The sequence below is a fragment of the Ostrea edulis genome, chromosome 10 (assembly GCF_947568905.1).
Source record: "Ostrea edulis chromosome 10, xbOstEdul1.1, whole genome shotgun sequence".
Taxonomy (NCBI): domain Eukaryota; kingdom Metazoa; phylum Mollusca; class Bivalvia; order Ostreida; family Ostreidae; genus Ostrea; species Ostrea edulis.
In genome coordinates, this window is record NC_079173.1 from 39873417 (window position 1) to 39884301 (window position 10885).

Sequence of the window (10885 nt, forward strand, 5' to 3'; positions counted from 1 at the left end):
CGGTGTACGGTAACGTTTTGGAAAAAGGGCTATATCTCAAGAATTCCTTGGCCAATTTTTTTCAAATTTGTCACAGGGTTGTGACCTTCAACAAGGGGAGATAATTAGGAAAATGCAAACAAAAGTAGTGTTTGCTAAAAAAATCTTCTCAAGAACCACTGGGCAAATTATCACCAAACTAAGGATGGGGATATGTTGTAGATAAAAAAAATGTTCAAGGCATCATCCTTGGGCAAAGGGTGCGGTCTCAAGGTCACTTGAAAGTTGACCTTAAATTTTGTTTTGTTAACACTTTGATATTTTGCTTAGTATAGGGACTAGGATCATCAAATCTTGTCAGTTGATGCATTTTAGGACCTCAAAAGTAGGTCATGGTGACCTACTTTTTTAAATTTCGCAGGTAATTATTATCAAATAGATTTTGATGCATATCTTAAACACTTTTGAGCCCATAATCATCAAAAGTTGTCAGCTGATGGATCATGGGACTTTGAAGTGTGTCATGTGAAAAGTATGTCACCATGATCTACTTTCTGAATTTTATGGCTAATCATTTATGAATACATTTTAGGTTGTTATTTCAGATACCAAAAGGTTTAGAATCATCAAACCTTGTAAGTTGATGCGTCTAAAGGCCTCGAAACATATTTATAAAAAAAAAGAAGGTCACAGTGACCTACTTTTTGAATTTTGCAGACATTCAAATTTCACATTTTCAATTTTATATGCATATTTTGGACACTATGAAATCTAGGATCATCAAACTTTGTCAGTTGATGCATCTTGAGTCTTCAGAGTGTGTTGACTAAAAAGTAGGTCACCGTGATCTATTTTTGGATTTTGACGGCTATATTTGAATATTTCAGATACTATTTGACTTACAATCATCAAACTTTGTCAGTTGATGGGTCTTGAGTCTTCAGAGTGTGTTGTCCAAAAAGTAGGTCACTGTGACCTACTTTTGGAATTTGACGTTTATATCTGAATATTTCAGATACTATTTGACTTCAATTATCAAACTTTGTCAGTTGATGCCGTTTATATCTGAATATTTCAGATACTATTTGACTTCAATTATCAAACTTTGTCAGTTGATGCATCTTGAGTCTTTGGAGTGTGTCGACCAAAAAGTAGGTCACTGTGGCCTTCTTTTGGAACTTGACGGCAATATTTGAATACTATTTGACTTGTCAGTTGATGCATCTTGAGTCTTCAGTGTGTCGACCAAAAGTAGGTCACCGTGACCTACTTTTGGACAGTTACATTTAAATTTTCAGGTACTATTTGACTTAACATCATCAAACTTTGTCAGTTGAAGCATCTTGAGTCCTCGGAGTGTGCAGACTATAAATTAGGTCATCTTGATCTACTTTTTTAACTTCAAAGCTATATCGAACTCAAATGCTAAGAGGCCTGGAATCATGAACCTGTTGCAGTTGATGTATCTTGAGTCCTCGGAATGTGTCAATTAAGAAGTAGGTCACTGTGATATACTTTTTTAATTTCATGGCTATATCTAGATATTTCAGATGCTTAGATCGATCACACTTATTAAGTTGATGCATCTTGGCTTCTCAGAGTGTGTCAGCTAAAAGGTAGGTCACTGTGACCTACTTTTGCTTCTTTTTTTGCAAATCTATACATCTTTCAAACTAAAAACCCATGGATCATCAAACCTTCACTTAACTCACTCTTTGTTTTTTTATTTCAACAGAGCTGAAAAAGTTAAAAAGCAATTTTGTCGATATTGGTTTTAAGAACCATTCTCCAACAATGGCATGAAATGTAATTGCATTAAAAATCGGACAAAATACAATGCGATCCCTTTGTTCTAATTGTATGCATAGTAAATTCAGTATTTAGCACCCCAACCGTCTCTATTTCCCTTGAAAAAATTCATGTAGAAGAGAAATATGTACTACCCAGATATGCACGTAGGTTAAGTAACTTCATTTTGTAATCATTTTGATTGCCTAATCTAATAGTGTACTGTATGATATCCCCTTCATGTACTATCATGTGAAAGGTCTTCAAAACCTTGTTAATTGATGAATCGTGGTTAGTGAGAATTTTTGCCTGTTCTACAATGTATCAGAAGAGCGATTCTAGGGCCATGGGCCTCTCGTACAAATTGTAGACCTTTACCTGTATTTGTGCATCTAATATTTCATAGCACAGAAATACACATAATAACTTGAAATCTGTTAGTTAAAAATATGTAACTTTTGAGGAAAAAGGGTCAAATGGGGTCTAATATACATGAGATTATGAGATTGATCACTGTTCGTTATCTTCACTTTTCATGTAGATCTCTTTAGGAAAAAAACATGATTTGAGATAATTATATTCATACATAACTTGAGAAATGTAATAGTTATAGTCTTCAAATTTTCAACAACGATGAGAATATTATGGGAACCACAAGTTTGTATCACTTACTCTGATGACTTTGAGCACTGACCTAAATTATATAAACTAATGTAAAACTTATACGGTACCAATTTTGATGCACCAGATGCGCATTTCGACAAATAATGTCTCTTCAGTGATGTTCAACCGAAATGTTTGAAATCCGAAATAACTATGAAGTTTTAGAGTTAAATATAGCCAAAAACAGCGTGCCAAAAAAAGTGGAGCCAAATTCGTCCAAGGATAAGAGCTATGCATGAGGGAGATAATCCTTAATTTTGAAATGAATTTCTAAATTTTATAACAGCAATTAAATATACATCCGTATTTTCAAGCTAGTAACGAAGTACTTAGCTACTGGGCTGTAGAGACCCTCGGGGACTAACAGTCCACCAGCAGAGGCCTCGACCCAGGGGTCATAATGTAAAACTTATACGGTACCAATATTGATGCACCAGATGCGCATTTCGACAAATAATGTCTCTTCAGTGATGCTCAACTGAAATGTTTGAAATCCGAAATAACTATGAAGTTTTAGAGCTGAATATAGCCAAAAACAGCGTGCCAAAAAAGAGTAAACTCATTGAGATATGGATCTTGAACAATGAATGGATGACGACGCTTACATATTACTATCAAAGTCACCTTATATTTTGACGTTGAACATGATGACGCTTATAAACTAGTATCGAAGTTAAGTGGCCCAAGTGAAGGTCGCTGGGGTCATTATTATGACCATGATCATAAAAACTTGTATATAGTGTATACACCTTGACTGATAGAAACATGGAATCTTCATATATGATGATTGAGTGATTTAGAGTTTCAAGGTCAAGTTTCTTCAATGTTTTTTATTTACGATATTTGTCATTATCATTGGGAGACTTCATAATCTGCGGTTTATAATCATATTTTGTGAAATATTCTATTTATGAAATCAATAATTCATACATTATAATTGCATTAAAAGAATCTAAGAGTTTGTGCACGTGATAGAATTTTAGTTTTACATATGCTGACTTGTACAGATATCATTTGTACATATCATGTCTTATGGCTGTTCTTGAGCGAGACGTTAAGCAAGATTCAAACAATCAATCAATATTATGGCAGTGTCTTCCACAAATTATAATTTCTATTTAAAGTTTATATGTCCTTTGTCGTAACTTGTACTTTAAATACTTATTTCATTTGATTTGAACAACATGTAGGTCGGTTATGTAGTCTAGGTTACCAGATCCTTTAGATTTTACGAGTTTCAGTCAAAATTATTAAGAATAAAACAAGGTCCGTAGAACTGGTATTATAAAAGAATGTTATGAATAATAATTTTGCTTTGCAGCTTTGATGAATATAATGTGCAGGATGAAAGGTTTTCCGGAAATGCTATGCTGATCAAATTTGTTGTCTATAAATCTTTGAGGTTTCCTTTGATGATGATTTGGACAGTTCAATTTTAGTTACAATTTTGGAACAGGCGAACTTCTCATAACGAAGAATTACTATGTTTTCAGACAAATTACGCATATGATGCGCATTTTATTTCATGGCGCCAAAGTTGCAAAAATCCGTTTTACCGGTATAATGCAACTGTGTCATTGTTCCCATGCATACTCTGAGCATGTTCCTATGCAATTCATTCTCTTCTGTATCTAATTTCTGAATTTATTCTTTTATATTCTTTATAAATATGCTCCATCTATGTTACCTATCCTTGTGTGCGTTCTATATTTATGTCCTCACTGTAAGTCACCTCGAGCTCTAAAAACAATTAAAATCTTATCTACCATTTGTGTTATTTCTACCCTATGTCCTTTATTTCATGATTGTATTATTTCTATATATTCTACAATTGTATAGTAACTACACATTGTATGTTCGAGTTCGGTCTGGCTCCACGACCCTAAACTGGAAACGCGCATAAGTATAAAGTCGTATAAAGTCTCGTATATCTTATACTTGACATTAATTCAACAATTGATAATCCTACTTATACTCCAACTTTCCTTTCAAAATATGAAATTCTTCTAAACCAAGTTTAGTTATAAAATGTTTTGATACCCTAGTCAATTGGTCGAATGAATCTGAGTTGCATTTACATGTACCCATGTAGGGTTCCTCTCTTATGAACATAGATCCATTGCTGGATCTACTAACTGTTCTACCAAGCCTCATCATTGCTCCTCACGAAATTATTAACTGCTATGAAGGACTGCTTTAAAGGTATTGTGTCACAACATATCCCGGAAGTGGTGTAAATCAAATGTGATCTTAAAACTTCTAAAGAACAAAATCAGGAATCTTAGATTCAAATCAACAACATCAAAATATATGACTTTCCAACACTTTAAACGTTCATATCTCACGATAAATTTACGACTTGATTTTTTGACATCAAAGACACTTGCTTGTTTAATAAAAATAGATTAATTGTATATTGTTTTACGTCCCACTTAAAAATATTTCACTCATATGGAGACGACATAATTGCCGGAGAGGACTGCAAAATCTAGGCCTATGATCGGCGTTTTCGAATTTTAAGCAGGAAGGAATATTTATCGCGCCACACCTGCTGTGACACGGGGCCTCGCTTTTTGTGGTCTCATCCGATGGACATCCAATTTCGTCACCTCTTACGACAAGCAAGGGGTACTGAGGACCTATTCTATCCTGGACTCCCACGGGACAATAGGAAAAGGAAATATTAATTTGTAGTGATAAGTCATTCAAAAAACTTTGTTAAAACCCCTCTGATTCCACGCACAAATACTCTGATATAAAGAGATGCTGGATTTCCACCAATCGTCGTAGTCTTTGGTAATGAGATCTTTGAACACGAATTGTCCTCCTTTATTAGATATATTTTTATATTCTTACAAGGCAGAATTGATTTCAGAAATTCTACATGAGAAAAAGTATATGCTGTGACCTTCAACTCCACATTTCGATCAAATTACAAGGCACCACATTGTCTTCCACATTTTCATACATAGTTCATGAACATAGATGTTAACGGCAAATCAACAACTGAGCTTTATGACTTCTCCATCGTTAATATTCCATATCTATGTCGGAATATTCCATTTTCACCTACACCTTGTGTTTATTTCTCTCAACTGATTTAATACATAAGAGCTTATTTTGCGCGTGATCGTGTTTCAAATCGAGACAGGCAACTAACCAAGAAGTCGATGTTTCAAGGCTTTCAACAGCCTCTTTTACAATAATTATTTCAGAAATTATACCGTTATAACGACCTGTTTTACAACGACAATCTTTCATTGGGTCAAATGCTGTCTGACTTGTTTCATATCAATTTTAGGTCATCCCACCTCTGGTATATCCAAGGGTCCGTGTTTGCCCTAGTCTTATTCTTATATTCTTTGTAGGAATTATAAGATTGATCACTGTCCGTTGTCTTCACCTCCTCATATATACTTATTTGGTATGTTGAAAATTACATAAATAATTTTTTTTAAATGTATATCGTGAATCATATCTAAACTGAAATCACAATATGAATTGTATTCATTCATAAGCATCAATATTTAATGGATTATGCCAATTTCAAAAATTTCAATGAAGTCTACTATCATTTTGTCCCCATGGAGCCTGATCCAGTACTTTGGAAATGTTTTCTTGCACGTATATTGCCTGTACATCTTGTTCTACGTTTTCGTTTTCACGGTTTTATCCAATAGTCAAATTAAATTTTGGAATATGGTTGGTGGTGTCCTGAACAGATGTAGAAAAAGCTTTTGGAATTATCATTTTCACCCTTGTAGTCAATTCGGGGGTCATAAAAATACCTGGTTACGAGAACTCCCCTTTATATATTAAGCAATTAAATACTCAATTTGATACATAAACAAGGGAATATGACGAAAAGTGATGAATCTCATAAATGTTATAAGGAGCACAACTTTAAAGTTGGGTAAACATGAACTTATGGACATACCAGAGCTGGGAGCATGTGCCTAGGAATAGTAAGCATCCCCTGTTGACGGATGGCATCCACATAGGGTGTAGATATATATATCGCGTAGTGGAGGTCACCTACCGAAATGATGCTTACTACTTCTAGACACTCTGTTGACGGATCACATCCGTAGTGAGTGTATATATAGGTCTCGCCGTGGGTGTAGATTTTCACATACCCACGTCATGAATAAGACAGTTCCCGCTTTTTTTCAAAATAAGCCTCAAAACTGTCAAATGTCATACAGATTATTGCTCAGAAAAAGATGTGCGCATTTGTCGAGCAAAATGAAAATGATATATATTGTGAATTATTTTAAGATGAAAAGCATACTTGAATATGAATTTGCTCGACGCATGCCCTGTATGTTTACTGAAAGGAAAACCACCTGAATTTGTGGATATTTTCATTGAAAATGGAATTTTTGCTATTTTATGCCAACTTCAAGCTCTCGTCATATGACACAAATCATTTTGCTGATCAAACTGAGCACATTTTGGGTTTGCTAATATATTCCTTATTTGAATGCCAGGGTTTGAGCTCCAAGTGAAATCATCGATATTTTGGGCCAAATGACTTTAGAAACTTGACTTTAGCGGTGATTAGGTACTACTTCTTTAGCATATAATTGCTTAGTATGTGGAGTTGTGGTGATCAGGTCTTTCTAGAATTTTTTTTGACACCCCACGAATGGGTTGCAAGGATGAAGATGAAATTTTCGAAACCTTTTTGCACGTCCACTAATCATACCACATTGCGTATTTTCCCACAGGTCTAAAATTTAGCGATTTGGTGGTTCAAAGGTATGTTAATAATTTTAGTGGAACAAATTTTGACGAAGAAGGAGGAAGAGTTATCTCATGCAAATATTGAAGTTGCAATTGGTTGCATATTTGGAGAGAGAAGTTTTGGCGGAAAGCTATCTAACCGCTAAAATAAGCCAAATTGATCACCCCGCGGAGAGAAACCGTTACACGGTATTCCAAAATACAATTTGGTTATTACATAAAAGCAAGACGGGTTCGAGAGAGATAGTGTGAGAGACAGTCGAACAGTGAAAACCAAAAATATGCGATTAGATGAATACCAAATATACATCTCAGGATCTGGCCCCATGTTAAAAAAGTGAGAATATATTTGAATGAAATTTTGAAATTGACGTAATCCATTAAATATCGATGTTTATAAATGAATGCAATTCATACTGTCAATCAAAGGTATATATATAATGTGCAGATTACAAGCAGTGATCAATCTTCTAGATCCCACAAAGAATTCAAAATTAAGACTAGGACAAACACGGATGGAATAAGAGGAGTAGGCACCTCCTTTCAACTAGTCAAACCAGCTGCGAGCTCTATATATTGATCAGTTAAACAGAATACTCGGTAGTTAAAATGAGTATGTAATGAACGGTCTACCGATTGTTAGACTATTCTTGGCATACTGATTTTGACTACGGATAGATCCGGTTATCTGATCAAGATATAGGGCTCATGGCGGGTGTGTTCGGTCAACAGGGGATGCTTACTACTCCTAGGCACCTGATCCCACCTCTGGTATATCCAGGGGTCCGTGTTTGCCCAACTCTCTATTTTGTATTTCTGATAGGAGTTATGAGATTGATCACTGGTCGTTGTGCCAAGAATGACTCTTCATAATTATGACCAATGTGACAGATAAAGGTCATTGAAGAAACTTGACCTTGATGTAATCATTAAATGGCCAGAGTTGAAATTCCATGTTTCTACTAGTTAAGGTGAATACACTAGTTACAAGTGTTAATGATCATGGTCAAGATCACTGGTGTCACTTCGATGCTAGTTTGTAAACATCATCGTCATTAATTTTAAAAGCTAAGATCAATGGAATTACTTGATGGAAATTTGTAGGCGTCTTCATCAAAGCAGAATTGTTGAAGATTCATGTCTCTATCATCCCACCTTCTGAGGTTATCCCAGTTGTTATCATAAAAGTCAAGTTAACTGGGGTTATTCTCCTGGTCATTACTGGAAATCTAAAGACTGTAACTATATTTCTCAAATTATGTATGTATATGAAATTATGATTTTCCTATAGATATTATGTTAAATCCCATATGACCATTCATCCTTAAAAAAAGTACACAATTTTCAATAACAGATTACAAGTTATTCTTTTATTTTATGTGTCATAAATATTCGATGTGCAAACACATCTACATGTACAGATCTTTAATTTGTATAACCACCTACATTTAATTCGTAGAAAGTGTTCACCCTGATAAAAGAAATAATTTCAAAATGACAGAATATAATGATACAATGTTTTGACAATTTTGTAATTATTGTGTCTTCTTAACAGTAGCACAGAAACAAGAGGCCCAAGGGCCACATCGCTTACCTGAATCACTTGGCTCATATTTAAAGATTTTCCCTATATATTTGTATGCAAAACTTTGATACCCCCCCCCCCTTGTGACCCCATCCTCCCCTGGGGGCCATGATTTTAACAAACTGAAATCTGAAATATGTCAGAAAGCTTTCATGTAAATATCAGCTTTTCTGGCTCAGTGGTTCTTGAGAAGATTTTTAAAGATTTTCCTTATATATTTGTATGTAAAACTTTGATCCCCTATTCTGGCCCCATCCAACCCCCGGGGGCCATGATTTGGAAAAAAAAACTTGAATTGCACTATATAAGGAAGCTTTCATGTAAATCTCAGCTTTTCTGGCCCAGTGGTTCTTCAGAAGAAGATTTTTAAATGACCCCATCCTATTTTTGTATATTTGTGATTATCTTCCTTTTGAAAGGGACATGGCCCTTCATTTGAACAAACTCGAAAGCCCTTCACACAAGGATCCTTTGTGGCAAGTTTGGCCCAGTGGTTCTTGAGAAGATGAAAATGTGAAAAGTTTACGACGCCGACGACGCCGAAGCAGACGACGACGACAGATAACGGACAAATATTGATCAGAAAAGCTCACTTAGGTGAACTAAAAAGACAAACGTCATCGATAAAAATGACTGACCCATGACAAAACCTCAAAACAAGAAATCGGTTCTTTGCAGAACGTGTTTGATGTAATCAGCTACTTTGTACGACTAAATCATTCTTTAATAATCGTCTCAATGCAAAATCACACATAATGAACAGAATAATCATTGACGAAAGAGCGACAGCCATGGAAATAACCATGTCTGGATGGTCCTTACGGCAGGTTATACTAATTTTATTTCACTATCTACCTCGTCCCCGATATGTCTCTAATTTCTATTGCATTAGAGGTTATCATTTCTGTTACAGGTGGCACATCACTTTTATAACAATTCGAAAATTCTGGGCAAAATTAGATCAAACAGGAATTGTCGAAGGTCCAGATGACGTGTCACAACCAGAAGTCAAGATCGCTACATCGTTCTTAACCATTTTAGAAACATATGGAAATCAGCCACATCAACGGCAAGACAAACAAATGGTGTCCATGGCCATTCGACATCATCTCAAACAAGGTGCAACCGCCTTAAATAGGTACAGCTATCTCAAACATGGTGCAACCGCCTTAAATAGGTACAGCTATCTCAAACAAGGTGCAACCGCCTTAAATAGGTACAGCTATCTCAAACAAGGTGCAACCGCCTTAAATAGGTACAGCTATGTACCAGACGTCCGAGGAGAGGTATTGGGCTGACTCACAGACATCGAATATTATTACGCCTGGCATGGACACGAATACATTTACGATTTACCAGGACTGATTAAGCAAATGTTCTCAAAAATCAAGTTAAGGAGCTCTGATGGTAGGAAGAGGTTGGATCGGCGACGAGGAGGACGCCATAGCACTCTTTCTGTTGAGGAGGTTTGGTGGAGGTGGTACTATTATGGTCTTGGCGGAAGTATCAAGACACACGGAAACTCCGATTATTCGTGTTATCGGTGGTCTCACAGCAAGGACATATCAAAATGGCATTCTTAGACCAGATATTGTTCCGCACATCACAGCTAACAGAAGTATGGTTAAGACACAATATAATGATCCCTGTAATTGTGGAAGAACAATTCAACAGTTTCTTGCAAGAAACAACATGGTCTGGACTGCGAAATCTTCCGATCTCAATCTTAATGAACACATCTGAGATTTGTTCAAACGTAACATTAAAACCCTCCCTCCTCCACGCAACATTAAAAAGGTATGTACAACAAGTGTGGCATATATATATATATATATAGAAACATTTAAACGCCGAAAATAACTCAACCACTTTCGAACGCCGAAACTTTCATTTTCAATTTTCAAGAGTTAGAACATTATTGCGTTGTTACACATTATAGATAGAAAATCTATGACGTGTGACTAAGCAATAATGTCATCACTGATAACTCTTGAAAATTGAAAATGAAACCGGTTGAGTTATTTTCGGCGTTCTAATTTTTCTTTATCGTACTATTACTTGTGTGGATATTTACTTATATTTTGGATTATATATATATATATATATATATATATATATATATAT